The sequence below is a fragment of the Haplochromis burtoni genome, unplaced genomic scaffold (genome assembly GCF_018398535.1).
Source record: "Haplochromis burtoni strain Fernald_Lab_line unplaced genomic scaffold, NCSU_Asbu1 Contig_19, whole genome shotgun sequence".
In the NCBI taxonomy this organism is placed as follows: domain Eukaryota; kingdom Metazoa; phylum Chordata; class Actinopteri; order Cichliformes; family Cichlidae; genus Haplochromis; species Haplochromis burtoni.
Genome location: NW_024582380.1, coordinates 1139728 through 1157030, shown reverse-complemented (window position 1 = coordinate 1157030; position 17303 = coordinate 1139728). Strand labels below are relative to the sequence as shown.

The following is a 17303-nucleotide window of genomic DNA, read 5'->3' as shown; positions in this document are numbered from 1 at the left end:
ATCCTAAAATAACAACTAGTGGACTAAGACAAAAATCAAATATATCAAAAATATTAATAATGTTGTAGCATCTTTGGACCCAAAGTAAAGATTTCCAAAAAGAAACCCCATTGTGTATCCTTAGTGAACCTGTGTGAACACAGTGCTTCTTGTGTGTTGAAGCTCATTTAACCAGCTGGCCAGGGAGTCAAAGAGGCTGACTTTAGTTGAGAGGAGGAGGTGGGCCGAGTGGGTGGAAGGAGGCAGGGGAAGGGGCAAGGGAGCTGCGTGAGGAGACTGAAGCAGGATTTATAGTCTGTCTGAGCTACACGTCAGATGATCTAATAGCATCACAACCCCCCACAGCATCCTGACATTGGAAAGGGGGTCTCTGTGCACCCCACAAGAGACCAGGTTGGGGAGTCAGCTGGTCTCACTGAGCCTGTGATTAATACACTAGGGCTGCTCTGTACCACCTCCACACCACACTGTCCTCACCTCCAATTAGCATGCTAATGAACCTGCACATGTGTGTGTGTGTGGCACCTGAGGGCTCTTTCTCACTGTGCAGTGTAAACAGAAACAGGCTGGCATTCAGAGGAATGGCTGCTGCTCTGCTAATTGAGACTGTGTGTGTGTGTGTGTGTGTGTGGACTCTGACCCTGGTTATACTCGCTGCTGTTATAGTAACTGGTTGAATAGGAATGTTTTGTCTGTCTAGACCTGTCCTGCTGACCTTTGTTCTCAGTGATTGTGTAGAGGTGGCCAGTCACAGCTTGTTCTCTATAGATAACATGATTTATATGTGTGCCATAGACAAGAGACAGATGGACATATCCACATTGCTGTAAACACACAAAACGCATTCAACAAATAATCAATATATGTTTTTATTAAAAAAAAAAAAAACGTTTAAAGCTTAACAATATTTTGTTTATTTTTCTGTTGTGCCGTTTTTACTTATTGTGTGCTGTACAAACTATAAAGTAAAATTGATGTAACTGATACCAGTTTGCTGGAAATTTTTGCCACGGCATTGATTTTCCTAACCAATAATCCAACAATAATCATAGGGGGTCTATCACTGCAGAATTTATACAAAAGAAAATACACCAACGATAAATTGTAACAAGATTAAGCCAGAGACACAGTTATTGCTTTGGCTTATTGGAGGAAGCCTTCCCATGCAGAGGAAACCCATACACGCAAACGCCGAGCAGAAAGTCCCTCGACAAGTTCAAAGCGTGAGCCCTCTCCCTGAGAAAACAGTGCTAACCCCTGTGCCACTGTGCAGTCCGTTTTTGCTGCTCTTCCACTCAGTTTTTTTGAGCATGGTTGTATCATAGTGGTGTATAGTATGCAGGACGTGGGAGTCATTAAATATCTGACTAAAAGCAAGCTTCATTAGCTGAAAACCAAGCTAACAGGTAAATAAGCCCAAAAGGCACAAGGCAGAGCTCACGGAGGGATTGCACACAGAAAACAAAACAGACAACACAACCTAGGCAAAGAGCAGGGACTAAGTGATGTTACTTAACCTGGAGCCAGAACAGGAATAATACAATGAAACAGGAATCCAGAACATCACCTGCCATCTAAACCTTCATTAACATTAACTAAGAATTCAAAACCTCATTAAACTCAGTCATGCATGTACTCAGTTTAGCTTTTTGGTAGAACACCAATCTGGACTTCAAGCCATTCCCGAGTGCAATGTCAGCATTATTATGTTAATCATGTTGTTATAAGTCATTGGTCTGACATAATATCTGTTTATATGATATTATATGATTTATATGGCTTTAAAATCGAATCAGTGAATTTGAGCTGAAAGCAGCGATACTCAAACTATTGCATCCACATGCTTCAGAGTTGTTATAAGGGTTCTTCTCAAAAGCCATCTATTGTCTTTTCCAAACATGTCTGCTTTAATTCACACATTTAATTCATGTGTCCAGAACACATTACAAGTCCAGTTCTTTGCTCATATGGTCACTGGCAAAGCTTTGTTTGGCGCGTCTACTTTGCAGGTTGGATTTATACAACCAATTTCTAATTGTAGACTCATCCACATCAAACTTCAACTTAATGTAATATTGTAGTTTCCTATAAGATCCTAATTTGTAGAGTTCATTTTGTTAGACTTTGTTAGACTATTTGCATAAATTGTGATGTTGTTTCCATTCTGATAGTATTGCACATTATTGAATGCAGGAAAATATTTAGCATTGATAGAAATTAAATTTTAATGTTTTTAGAATGTTTAGTGGATATTTTTGGTCCTTCCTTGGATTTAATTGTTATTGATGAAATAAATGTTAAAAATTATTTTTTTGGTTCCAGATATCTGACCGACAGCAAACCTGTGATGTCCCTAATAGTTAGTATTTCCTGATTGGTTGATTGCATTCTGCTTTGGTGGATGGGAGTGATGGAGTAGATACTATTGTATATAAGTGACTGTGTGAACATTGTTTCATTGTACCTGATAAACGTCACTTTTATGAAACCTATTAAAAAAAATAATGGTAAGTGAGACATAATCTCTCTCTAGACACATTTTAAAAATTCTTTCCTCCTTAGCACCTGTCATTGATTCAAGTGTGCCAACCCAGGATCACAGCAAAATGTGCAATAGACATGCAAGAACAAGCAAAAAACATAAGAAGTACATTCCAGGGTCTCTAAGCTAGGCGGCTAAGCTGTACATTAATATACATGTAAATGTGTTAATAATGCCTGTTTAAACATTTTCACGTAATTATTAGTATTACCTCCGTCTGCTGTTACTGCAACTTACTGCAACTTCTACATGCGTGCACATATTAAGTTATAGAGAAGCAAAGCAAGAAATGGATGCACTGGACCGGTGTGGCTGCTGCACACTTTGCCGCGATATGGGGTTGGGTGTGCAGAGCTCTCCAAGTTACTCATGTATGTGGACAGAAACAGGTACAAGAATTATATGCAGATACTCTAATTAATTTGAAACTTGTTTGCATCAAACTTTAGGTGTTTGAATGGTTATTAGCTGGACACTTTTAAGTATGTAAGTAAAGTTTATTTATATAGCACCCTCCACAGACATGTGACACAAAGTGCTTTACAAGAAGGTAAGAAACCACAATACAGTCATAAATACATCATAAAAACTGCATCTAATTAAAAGCTTGGTAAATGGCCTGTATTTGTATAGCGCTTTATTAGTCCCTAAGGACCCCAAAGCGCTATAAACAACCACCCATTCACACACTGGTGATGGCAGCTACATTGTAGCCACAGCCACCCTGGGGCGCACTGACAGAGGCGAGGCTGCCGGACACTGGCGCCACCGGGCCCTCTGACCACCACCAGTAGGCAACGGGTGAAGTGTCTTGCCCAAGGACACAACGACCGAGACTGTCCAAGTTGGGCTCAAACCAGCAACCTTCCAATTACAAGGCGAACTCCCAACTCTTGAGCCACGATCGCCCCTTAATTAAAAGCTTTTTGAAATAAAAATGTCTTTAGCTGCTGAAGGTCATAGATCGCAGCAGGATAGCTCCATATATTAAACGTTAGGTCTTTTGACAAGATTCCCATCACGACTGGCTGAAATGCAGCCCCACATGTCTGTAGACAATCCTTGTACTTCTCTCATGACCTCCTTCATATATTTTGATGATGGTTTGAATGAAAAATGAAAAATTTGGATTTATTACTCCATCAGACGTCTTGTCATTGATTTTCAGTCCAGTTCTTGTGTAATTTTGCAAAGTTCAGCCTTTTCTCCCTCCCTTCAACTGAGGCCATTTTTGATGAGGCTTCAGTGAAAAGTAGAGTAAAGTCGTAGTACCCACTGAAGGGCCAGGTGGATCTCTCAGGTCCTGTGTCAGGTCTTTGCTCGATTTGTTTTCCGATTTCTCAGCAACATAAATGTTTTTTGTCCTTCACTTGCTCAGTTTTCACTTACTACACAACATACTGAGACACCGCATTATATCTCACACTTGATCACCTTGTGGTAGATTGCTTGAGATCCCTTTAAAAATTAACATTAAATCTGTCTCCTTGGAAGCAAAATATATAGAGATGAGAAGTGACTCGAGACTTTTGAGTATTGTAATTGCACAAGACCCAAAATACATAAGTTGTATCTTAGTGACCATTAATGGTCTCTTTTGTCTTTTTAAGCATGAATTTGAAAAAAGGCAGCTGTTACTCTACATGAAAAGCATGTGGAAGAAAAACTGTCACCAAAGTGGTAAGACAAAATAAAAATGCTCAATTTTGGAATTTGGAGACATCCAGCAGTATTTTTTAAAAGTGATTTATGGAATATGTAATTATGTGTGTAGGACAGAGACAACCATGATGAGACTTCCTAGTGCATTTGTTTGTGGTGCTGAACCAAAACCATAATTTTACAGTTCAACATCCCAACTGCCAAAGGTAGCAACCGCACATTTCTTCAGCTCAAAAAATAGATACGTCTTTATTTCCCCAGAATTCTTTGGATGTACTCAGAAAACAGCTTCTTCAACTAGAAAAGGTTTTAGGTCCTTCAGCGTATTTGTTAGACCTCACAAACACCACTTTGTTAAGATTAGCCATAAAAAATAAAACAATAAAAAAAAAATTAAATATCCATTTCAGAGATTATGTAAACTTGCATGTGCATGTAAGTGCACATGCACACACTTATGCATGTACAGGCATAGACACAGCACTGCTACTGTAACCTTTGCAATAATCAGTTCTGTCTGATGGGCCTTTTTAATTAACCTTGTAGGAAATTAATCCCAGTGTTAAATGGACAAGAAAAAGATGTTTGATTACCACCACGAGCCAACTGGGACTTCTCCCTCTGTCTAATTGCCCAGGAAGAGAGAATAAGAGAAAAAGTAGTGCAAACGAGAAGCAGAGAAACCGGGAGAGAGAGGAAAGAGGAGAGCAAGCAGAGAGTGAAGCGCCTCGAATCCTGCGGTGTCATTAGCATCCGTGTGAATGTCAGTTAGTCCCTGGAGCTCTGATAAAGCTTCACTGAGAAGAGCGTGTCGGGAAAAAAATTAGGCATGAGGGGGGAAAAAAGAAAGGAACATTTTGATAAACTAAGAGGGACAAAACACACTACGTGATGTCCAGAAATTCCTGAGACTCCTCCAGAGAATCAGTAAGAATCTGTTTAACAATAAGCACTGAACAGGCGTCGCGTCCCTTCTTTACTTAAACTTCTTATTTTAAGTAGTAAAGTGTGTTCACATTGGCTCCATAATAGAAAGAAGGGACCACTAACGAGTTTTCAATAATGGTATGCTAAATAGCTTGCTAACACCTGCAGATATTTATGGTCTGATATGTGCGGTCCACAAGCTGCAAAATGCAGTCATGGTCAAATGTTGTGCACGTAACTGGATCCATATCTGAGAAAACTCTAATCCATTAAAGTGTACGCACTACAAAAGTTTTTACATATTATATGTAGTGTGCTACACAAACATGGATTAAGGGAAGGTGTCAAAACCTGTTTTGTGTTGTCATATTCGACCATCTGCTGTGATGTTGGCTTTAATTCTGAATCAAGAAATGAATAAATAGTACTGAGAACAAACCTCTAGATACTTTATAACAAAACAACACAGATTTGCTCAAAGACAATCTGGGACTGAACCAACCCAGATGTGCAGAAGCTGCAGATTCTCCAGTGTCCACTGGATGCTGGTCCAAAATCAAATCAGTCCCTATACACACACACACACACGTCCAACATTAAAGCTAGCTAAAGCAATGTTAACTACTCAGTTGGCAATTTTTCACTCTGGAAACACCTTTTCTAAGAACTATTTACAGTTAACCACTCATCATGGGCATGAATGTAATTTTAGGCATTTGATGATTTCTTTAAACTGTGCTTGTAGTTGCTTGTAACAAATGTCTCTAAGGACTTAAAAAACAGAACTGGGTGCATAAGTTTCAATTTATTTTATTTATTTAAACATACATCTGCATTCTTAAGTCAAAAGACCCTCAGCAAGTTGCACCTCAGCCGGATGCTTTCGGTTACCATCCACAAGCTTCTATATCAGAAAGTGTTTGTGATATCAAAGTGATACAAATCAAAGGAATTTCCTGGAAAAATTACAGCTAGCTAGGCGACATTGCCAGGAATTCATTTGTGAAAATGGCTTAAGACAAGAGGAAAGAAAGCAACACTAAGAAGACTGCAGATTTGCAGATATCCAAAAGCAAAACTCATTACTTGCTATCTTTGTTTCATCTAGTTTTATCAGAAATATCAGCGTAGTGTTGTTTAATCCGAGCTTCCTGCTTCCTGTTTTGTGGAGCCACAGCAAAGAGAGCGCTGCTTCCCCTAAGTTAATGTTTATGTTTAGCAGCTTTGGTATTAATGACTAATTAAGCTGCTTTACACACTTGAGCTATGATGTGGCAATAATGTGAGAAACAAGTACTGCATTTATTGTTGAATGTTTGCAACATTAATTGGGGAATCAACAGCAGAAAAGGCGCCTAATTAAAAAGGCCTTTTGATACATGAGGTGTCACAGCCTCAAAAACACTCTCACGGTTTTCTCCAGTACGCTCACGTCAATGCCATTTTCACCCCAGTCTTGCCTTCTCTCCCTAAAGTCTGCTCAGGCAGGTGCTTCCCTTCTTTACTCCCTAATGTCTAAAGATCTCTGCAATGACCTCAGCTCTACATGACTCATCCTGTAGCGTGCTGGCTCTGCGTATCGGCGTATGTGTGTGTTGGCCGTGTTCATCGGCCTGTGTTGACTTCCCGGATCCCTGCAGGTGTCTGTGTCAATAATCCAGAGGGCAGTGCGAAGAGAACCAGCGGAGGTTGTATTACCTGTGCACTGACGCACAGTCTGTCTGACTGTTATGTCACTAAGTTTGGCTGTGTGGCCTATTATGGAAGGAAAAAGAGTAGCTATGAGTTTCCTCTGCACCTAATATCATTTTAATAATTTTATTAGCATATTTGACATTTTTCTCAATTTCTCTAATTGGCTTTAAAGTTACCTTCCAACATCTGTAAAGCCTCAACACCTGCTTGCGTGTCTTTAGTTTTTAACACAAGAAAACAGAAAAAGTCAACAAATCTTTGAGCTCTTCAGCAGCTAAAAAGAGCTCAACTCTGCTTTGCATGTGATTCAATGACTCCATATAAAGAATGAGCACAAACTCCAGGTCTGAAACATGAAACCTGCTTTTCTTATTACCAAAATAAAGTTCAGGGTCTCAATTGCTAGTTTATGTTTATGTAATACACCAGGATGATAATGTTGTAATGTACGGTACCCATTCAGAAGTATGCTTTAGTGTGTGGCTCCCATATGACTGACGACACGTGAAGTTGGCCCCTTAAGGTCGGTCTCTCAGTTACGCACTTACTTATTTAAAATTCAGTTGTATTGAAACAGACCTTAACGAGTGAGCTATTCAGCTTTTCTCTGCATTTACAGTTTCTTCAAAAACATTTCCAAACCCACCACTCCTGGAAGCTCTCTTGCTGGCACTATAATAAAATACAAACCTTTTTATTCAAAGATTTTACTTATTAAGATAGTAAAAGTTATATAGTCCTCACCAGGTGTTAAAACTGAGTGAATACAACCTCAGCTGAACAATGATACATGAGATATTACACCGTGTCATTATTTATTTAACAAAAACGAAGCAAATATGCAGAAGCAGTGTGTGAAAGACTAAGAGCACCCCACGATTAAATAGCTACTAGAACCACCTTCAGCAGCAAAAACCTGAAGTAATTGTTTTCTGTATGACTTTATCAGTCTCTCACATCCTTATGAAGGAATTTTGGCCCCCACGTCTTTAGAACATTGAGGTTTATGGGGATTCGTTTAAACGTGATTTTCTTGAGGTCTTACCCCAGCATTTCATTCATGCTAAGGTCTGGACTTTGGATCATTGTGTTCTTTTCTTTGTTCCAGCCATTCTGTCGAGGATTTGCTGCTGTGTTGGGATCATTGTCCTGTTAAATGACCTAATGTGGGTGAAGCTTTAGCTGTCGGACAGTTGGCTGCACATTTTCCTCTAAAATACTTTGGTTTACTGACGAGTGTGTCACTGTTGGCAAGGTGTCCAGTGCAATGTAGGTCCTATTTTTTTTAGCTTCTCTACATGGTCTTTGCTGGGACAGCCACTCCTGTAAAGACTGCTTGAATGATTTTTCCACTTGTGAATCTTTCTCATTGGAATGATGGACTTAAACTTGGACATTTCCATATGACCTTTCCCAGACTGGGCAACAACTTCTCTGAGATCATTGCTCATATCTTTTCTAATTTGAGATAATTCATGTTGTTTTCTGACATGAGAACTCCCTGAGAACTGAAAGAAGGTATACTTTTGTTGTTATCATGACTGTTAAATCATTGGTTCACTTGTCCGAATATATGGAAGCCCGTTTCCGCCACTAAAAAAAGTATCTGTAACTTCTTAACTCGAAATTTTGAGAAAGGTAGCGCTAACAATCAGTAATCTAAGTGAATTACGTCATTTTCTTGTTACCCGGGAGGATATGGCGCAGAGGAATGCGGACTCAAAACCGGATTGTGAGCTACCAATGTATAGCAACAAATTGGTGCTTTTGAGAGTACATTTGCTGATAGTAACGCCATGTGATTCAGCTAATAACACAAGGATTTCATCATTTGTGAAGCCACGCTGAAAATACTCAGCAATTTGTGCATTCATGACTGGATGTAATACTGGTAGCTTAGCTGTAGCATTTGTAGCTGAGGGCTTCAGCTTCCGGGTAACAAGGAAATGACGTAATTCATGTAGATTTCTGATTGGCAGAGCTAACTGTAAATTTCGAGTTAATAAGTCAAAATTTTGTGAAAACAACTCGAAATTTAGAGTTATGGAAACTTCTTTTTTTGGTTAGGGGTGGAAATGGGCGTCCATACGAATGTCTTTATGAGTCTGATTTGTGACAACAGCCAAAATCAGATATTATCCACCCTTAATATCGTTAGCTTCATAGCATAAGTGCCTAAGTCATTTTTTTGTGTTTTTTTTGTGACGGACAGGATGATGCAGCAGTGGTAGGGGAGTAAAGTTAGGCAAAAATCTCAATTTGACCAAAAAATGACTTAGGCACTTATGCTATGAAGCTAACGATATACAAGCTATGGATACATATGAACGCTAAGTTACCAAAAGACATCATTTCTGCACCTGATAATATATTTTAAAATTTTAAATATATTCCTTTCTGATTGTTTCCTTTCAATAATTGTTACTGGGAAAAAATATGTTTTCCAATACTAAACATGTTCATTTTTTCATATTCTGTGGGCTCATGCATTGAAATAAAATGACATTTAACAAGAATCATGTAATCAAACAGTAAGTTCTCAGGTCTTAGTAACTTGTATACATATACTGTGAGATCAGATTTGCTTGTTAGACGTGTTTCTATGTGAACGTCGGTGAATATCGTTCCTGTTAGTCCACTAACTTCATTGTCTTCAGCTCACCTTGCCCTCCCCTTGTTACGAGCTTGTTAGTGTTAAGTCATCAGCAGGGTCAAACTCTCTGAAAACACACATTACAACACAGCCAAAAGATCACATTACACAGTTTGAATAAATACAAGGCAATTTGTCATTGTCATGTCAGAGTTACCCCTTCCTCTGTCTGCACTGGCTGTCTCTCTCATCCTCCTGCCTACCCCCACCTCTCCTCCATGCCCTGCCTCCTCTGCCCCAGCACAGCAGCAGGAAGCAGTAATGGTGATTGTATTAACCCCTCGCAGAAAGCGTTGACCTTTGCTGAAGGTAGTAGTGAGGGGGGGACAAACTCAGAGATTAAAAGTGTACACTTACACACTAAAGCATTAAGCAAAAGCATAAAGAAGAAAGAGAGATGTTATATTTTATATGCAAATTTGGGGTATTTGTTGTATTCCATGCATTAAAACATAAAAACGTATGATAGCAAGGATGGGAATTAAGCTCCAGCTCCAGTTGAGAACCAGTTCCCTTGCCTGTCCTTTCGTCCTGCTTGCTGGGGAGTTTCAGCAGTTTTGACTATTTATTTATACTCAGTTTTTATAAACACTTCTGCAATGGCAAGTACATGTTCACGGGACTTTTACGGTCTATCTTAAAACCCTTCATTTAGTCGTGTTGCGATTTTTATTTCAGTTGTGTCGACTTGGATGTGTGATGTGATTTCGGCTATTTAGGTGACGAAGAACAGTTTAAAGGTTTAGCTATTAACAGGCCACCATGACTGAGACTCCGGTAGCAGTTAATGACTACCTTTCTGCACTCTTGCTCCGGATTGTTGCTTAAATGGCAATAAAAGCAGAGTTCCTGTAACTGTGCGGTGTATGGGGCACAGGGAAAAGGCAAAAACGTAAATATCTGCCAACCATTTTCTGAATTTACCATAAAAATTGCTAGGTTTTATTAGACGCATTACTAACAACTTTGAGTTGTCAGTAAGTCTATAACAATGTTGCCATTTCATTCTGTTCCATTAAACCTAAAACTAGAGCTGTTCGACTTTGGTGTCGTTCTAAACGTATTTAACTCGACTTCATTAGAGTTAGCATAACTTGTCCTTCTGAAAATGAGATCCCTTAATTTATTTAATCGGTTAAACTTACAATGTTTTATAGTAGACATGGAACCGTGCAGGCTTAATCGATTCTGTGGGTTTCTGTCACTGGTAGTGGTGTGCAATACTTCATATTTTGGTATCGATCTGATACCAAGTAAATACAGGCCAGTATCGCCGATACCGATACTTTCAATAAATAAGGTGGATGCGTCCTTGAGTTGCTAAATCTCAATTTTCATGACGTTAAATGTTTTTTATGATGTTTCCTTTTTTATTATTAAATAGTTAAAACTCAGGACATAATTAGGACAAAGTTTATAATTAAATAGAAAATGCTTTATTATTTTGGCGGGGTGTGGCCTGCGAGGCCGCATATGCAATCACGCCTCGCCGGCTTAAAACCTGTGCTCTGCTTGTGTTGTTGGTGGTGGTGGTGATGGCAGCGGGAGAGCTGCAGCCGTTGAATGTACTGTTACAGCAACCGCATGATTATTGTGAGAATAAATGATGCTGCGAAGCATGAAAACGCCATCGGGTCTGCTGTGGTGGTTTACAGTTTACAGTTATTTTTTTTTCTTAAATAAAAAGCGCTCGCAAACCAGTAAACAAATTAAAACAAGTACTGTTGAGAAACTATAAAACAAAACACAAGGGAGGGGAGGGGGAGCAAAGCATGCCCGCTCTGCACAGCATTGCAAACAGCAACCTGCGTAAAACTTTACAGTTGCACAGAAAAAGCTACAAATGAATTGTTCACTTGTGAGCTATTACCTCTACTGAACATATTTAACTAAACATTAACAGGCAATAGATGGTGTTTAAGCTCTGAAGTCAGCCACATTCAGCACAGTAAAAACCACAATGTGGTCATTTACTCATGTAAACACATATGAACAGTGATGCTGTTGTTTTAATTATAAGCTGCCAATCTGTGGCTGCAAATCTTTGGCCAGAACAAAGTCAAATTTGCAAAGCGATTCACACATCCAGCATCATTTTGCAACACCACATGTCTCAGTTCAGGTGGCGTGCTTACGTTTAAAACAGCGCACTCGCTCGAGTTTTAGGGGTCATACAGCGTACCTGTCTCCACTAAAACAGCAGACGGCCCATGTGGTTTAAATGGGCAGGAATCAATACCACTGGTTGCTGTCTGAAAGATTCAGTGCTCATATTTACATTCTCAAAGGGCCTATTTTCATTGCCAGGCTAACAAAGAGATCTATCATCACCCTTAACTCCCTGTTCTTGTCAGACATCACCGACATTAACCCCGACGCATTCACGCTCAGATCTATCGGCCTTCTACGGTCAGAAGACTGAGAGGACAAGAATGATCTGAGAGAAATCACATGTATACCTTTTCACCTACAACAAACCGTCTTGACAGTTTGGGCACAGAGGAAAGCGATGTGTGTGGACTGGAATTCAAAGGGTCACCTTAAAATGTATCAGGGTTAGTACACCAGCGAAGACCTCCTACACTCTTTTATTTGGCTGTTCCCCTCCACCCCTCCCATTCCTCTCTTAAACAAATCCTTTTCTTTCTGACAGCCGACTAACTCTTAAATAAATCCTGGTTGATGTGAGATCCTGGCTGTTCCCTTCTGACCCAGACAATACCCCTCCAAATACACACACAAACACAAAGAACCTCAGGGCAGAGCTGTGACCTATCCAGACTTTGACCTGTGTGGGTGAAGCAGTCAAAGTCCTCGTGGACCCAGATGTCCTCTTGGCTCTTAAAGCAGCACAGTCTCTCCTCTAATTTTTCCCCCCCTCCTCTTCTCTTCTTCATTCGCACTCCTTTCCCTCCAGCCCCTCTGGAGACTCAGTGATAACCAGGGTAGACGTGAGGAGGAAGGGAGCAGAGGAAGGAGCGGTGGAAGGAGGGGAAGGAGGGTGGTGAGAGAGAGTTGCGATGTCCCGACTCAGGGATATTTAATCCTCTCTGTGAGGGGCAAGAGTTTCTCTCCCTGTTTGGTTTTGGGAGATCAAAGAGGCCGTTCAGATTCGGAGCGAGATGGTTCGCTCTTTCTCCCATTGAGCCGACAGACGCTGCACACACTCGCACATACACTCACATACTTGGGGTGAGCTGTGAGGACACTGTGGTGGTAATGAGGCAGTGATTGATGAGACTTTATGCTTCTTTGCTTCACAGTCTTAAACCACCAGTGTTTGAGCAGACTCCAAATGAAATCAAATCTGTCTGCAGAAAGAAATCAGTTAGTTAAGACAGGAAAAAGAAAAACACAATTAGCTTCTATTAGCAGTATCATAAAATGTTTCTTTTGCTTGTTTTGTTTCTCACTTATAATCACAGAATTAATTTCTTGCTTTGGGAATCTTTGTCCTCCCACGTGCTCCCACTGTGTTTCTTCATCTGGCATCGGCCCAGCAAAACAAACACACCTGGAGTCGGGTCAGTGTGGTGGTATTTGCACTCATCTGCAGTAGGAGAACACACCAAATGCAGCTGGCTGTGGGCCGTGGCCCTAATGCTAATCTGAGTGCATTTCAAAAAAACATTTTCCCACTGCTTTGGACATTCGCCAGGACAAAGTTGATAATTCAGCTATCAGGAATTGGAACAATGCTCTAAAAAAAGAAGATTTCTAAACTCTTGGTCTCGATATCTTAGAGTGATCAATTTTTAACAAATCTTCCATTCCAGTGTAAGACGAGCATGCAAAATGGCATCACCAATTTAATTTCAGCGCTCATCAATTTCTTGTGCTGTCAAATTAAAGCAAAATAGCCACGGAAAATAAATACATTGCATAAAGTTGATTATCTGCAAACTTGATAAAACTCATAAGTACTTTTCCATTGTTTCTCTGGTTTAACGAATGCATGAAAAAGTATGATTAAGCTGGCATCGCTTTAATTGTTATCCTCACAAATGGTCCTTTCAGTCTTCTCTGCAAAGGTAGGTGGAATACTAAACAACAATCAAACTTAGAATCCATCCATCCATCCATTCGCAAACTTGGAATCCTTTTAATAATATTTTTCATCAGGACAGATTTTTTTCAGCTTTCATTTATTTGTTCTAATTAATCAAAAACATTTTAATCTTAGTGGTTTGTAATCAGAATTATTACCATAAGTATAAGGGACACTTTTGCTAGAAATTGGATGAAAAATCCAGAGCGTCCAGAGAGTCCAGAGTTACATTTTGTATAAAGATTTGATTTTGATGGGAGTGTAGATGCAGTAGGTACAGATACTGGGCACTGAACAACAAAAGCAGTGACTCTAAGAGTCCTGTACATTGGGCATATTTTGCATTTGATTGGGATGATCAGGAGCAGTGTGGGTCACATAAGAGTCACAAAGATTTGTGTCGTTTTGTTCAGGCTAAGCAATAACTCATAATGTGCTCATACAGTCTAGGCTACACTCATTAATGTTAGATTTCCCAGAAAATACCATCAATGCTGCAGATTGTTTGTGGTTTTGTTTTTGTTTCAATGTATGTTAAAAACATTAACTTAATATTTTTATTTTATTAATACCAGTTGTAATTCTGTGGTGCTGTTCTGGTCTTTAAGTGATGACGTATGAAACCTGCTTCTTTCCAAACTACTCTGCGTTTATTAAGGCTGTTGTGTTTTTAACATGTTTTAATGCTTTTTATCTTGTTCTATTTAAACTGAACAAGCCCGTGAAAAAAGGCAGTGATCACTGTCGGCCTCTCTCAGTTTTATTACCACTGTTTATTTTAATGCTCAGTTTTTAAAACCTTACAATGTAACTACAGCACAGCCCATGCAGCAGTATATTAATGACTAACCTCGTATTGTGGATGGATTATCTCAGTTGTTCTCCTGACTGAAGTTTGGTCCGTTTACAGCATCCTGCCATGCGATTGCATTTGTCCCTAACCATCAGGAACCCTCACGTTAACTTTTATCGAGTGGAAAAAAAAATTGCATTCATCCTCCTGCTTCACTGTGCTAATGTGTTTATATTATTCTAACCATAGCTGTGTAGCTAGCCACCACGTAGCATATCATTATATACCAGCTAGTCCAACTTCGTAACCCTACAAACGTCACTGCTGTTTAGTTTTCTCTCTTCATTTATGTCGGAAGTGATAACAGAGCTGTACGTTTTAATTTTTTCAGAAATCTCTCAGTCAGAGCATGCTATACCATCTTTAGATAAAAGCTAGCAAGCTAACTTCCTGCTAACTTCTGACTCCGTTAAATGACATAGATTTTGTTTTCATGGATGCCTGGATGTTAAACTTAATTCTTACACTTGGTAAAGTAGCAACACTGATCATTTTATTGAAGATGAAAGAATTTAGACAGTATTTAACTCTCAGTGATGCTGCAGTGTTCCTTTGACTTTGGGACCTGAAACTGTCACGGCCAGATCAGCAGGCCGCTGACTAGTAGTGTTCTCTCTCTTGCTCTCTCTCTCTCTCTCTTGCTCTCTCTCTCGCTCTCCCGCCAGGGCGGAACTCATGGTGGGTTCGCGCCCTTGGCCCACGCCCTTCTGAAGAGGAAACACCTGGGCCTCATCAGTGCAGCCAGCATTTAAGCCAGGGAGTGGCTTCTACTCATCGCTGGATCGTTGTGTGTGACTCGCGTCAGTGCAGCCCGGCTCTGAGCAAGTTCTCTTTTGCTTCCCTGTGCAAAACCTCTAACGTGTGTTTCCTTCTGTACATAGATCCCCTGGACCCGACCCTGCATTCCCCGAGCGGATTCCCTTTTTGTGTGAGTGTCAGAAGAGGAGCAAGTGTCTTTTCCCTACCTGGATTTCCCCGGAGCCTTTTCCCTGTCACCGCTTTGTATATAGCACTATCCCCTGCACTGTTTGTATATACACCTGGTGGAACTGTAATAAATACTGACTGTGCCTCTGAGTCCTGCATGTGAGTCCTCAGACAGAAACAGATTTTGGACCCGGATACGGCTAATGACGTCAGACTTAAAGACCGGATTAGCCATACTTTGATTACTTTGATTTGGATATATACACTCAGTTTAACCATGGACATGGTCAGCAGCAATACTATTCTGTGACATCAAGGGGGGCAAAATGTGCAAAGAAAACATCACCCGAATTACAATTACGTGACCATCACCAACCTGAACAATTGATGGGATGTAGGACAGATCCATGCTTTCATGACATTGGCACAGCAGAAATCAAGACAACGGTGTGGCGCATTCAGAGATGCTCTTCTGGATACCCTTAGTTGTAAAGACTGGACATTTTCTCTGACCTTTGGCATCAACAAGGCTTTCTCACCTCCTGCTCACTGGATATTTTCACTTTTCCACCTATTCTCTGTAAACCCTGGAGACATGAAACCATGTCATATTCAGAGTAACTTAAATCACCATTGTTCTTCATTCTGATGCTCAGATTGAACTTTAACAGGTCATCTTGATACAGTTTCAATAGTTGCCATGTGATTGGCCGATTAAGAAACAAGTGTTTCTAATAAAGTGGCCAGTGAGTTTATGTAGCCTCCAGATGTGAACAGTGAAGCCCTGAAGTGTCTTAAACCTGTATTTTTTGCAATGAGCACCAAGGGGAGGCTCCTTTGGTTGCAGAGGCAGTAATATGCTATTTTTTAACTTATTTAATGCTAAACTGTTTCCTAATGAATATATGGTACCAGTTGCTCGCTTCTTTTTAAAAAAAAATATATAATCACAATGTTCATTTGAAATCATAATTCAACTCAGATTGAAATAGGTGATAAAGCTGGAGACGTTTTGGACGTGTTCTTTCTTAACCAGAGGTTATTCCTGGCTAATGTCTGGTTGAGTAAAACAAAGGCTGAAGATGTCAAAACAGGACTAATGGGTAACACCAAGATGGCTTTGTCCATTTCATATAGAGTCATGTATCATCTACCAAACTTCTGGCATTGTGGCGAGCTGCTTGCACTCTTACTCTTGCCCGAGGAAACAGGAAATGTGGGAAACAGTACGGTTAGGTCAGAAAATGTTTGGACACCAACACATATTCCTCAGTGTCAGCAAAGCGCAAGACACTAGATTTGAAATGACAAGATAAGTTGCAGTTAAAAAGTAGACTTTAAGCTTCAGCGGAGTTGCTCGTTTTGGACGTAAGGCCTACACCTGTGGGTGATCTGTCATATCAAAAACCGTCCCAGGATATTTCTAGAGATAAAATACGCTAAGCAGCTCTTACTGCATCCAACAGTAAAGTGCAGGCTCTGCTGTTCGCAGTGATGTAATGCCTAAAATGAGTTTCACTCCCCTTGCAGTACCCCTTGCCAATGGTTTATAATGTTACTTAAAAGATATTCTGTGAGTCATGAAGTGAGTACATTTCAGCGCTTTCTGTTTCATCACCCTGGAGGAGTTTGTTAACAGTGGGAGCCGTAAACCGCGTAGCTGGCGATAAGAAAAGTGATGATTCCAATGTTTCCTTTCCATTTGTATTTTAATTTTATCCCGAAACACACACACACACACGCTCATACGGACTCAAATGTAAACCTGGCAGCTCCCCTGCCACTCGGCTTCTGAGGTTTGGAGGTCTCTGATAGGAAGCCTCTGAAATGGAAAAGAGATAAGAGTAAATAAACAAATAAATACAATAAAACTGAATTTGTGCTGGTTCAGTGCACACAGAGGAAAAGAGGGGGAGAGAGAAAAGGAGGGAGTGCACTCTGCGAGGCCTGACGGCGAATCCCACAAAGGTGCATTCTCAGTAAAGCAAAGCAAGGT

The 17303-nt window shown here is 40.2% G+C and overlaps 1 long non-coding RNA gene across 1 annotated transcript; it reads left to right on the top strand.

Moving 5' to 3' along the window:
• Nucleotides 1–15079: 15079 nt before the first annotated feature.
• On the top strand, nt 15080–15457 carry LOC106633066. The gene is made up of 2 exons (XR_001336076.2): nt 15080–15180; nt 15262–15457. It is a non-coding gene; the product is annotated as an uncharacterized LOC106633066 (long non-coding RNA).
• The last annotated feature ends 1846 nt before the right edge of the window (nt 15458–17303 follow it).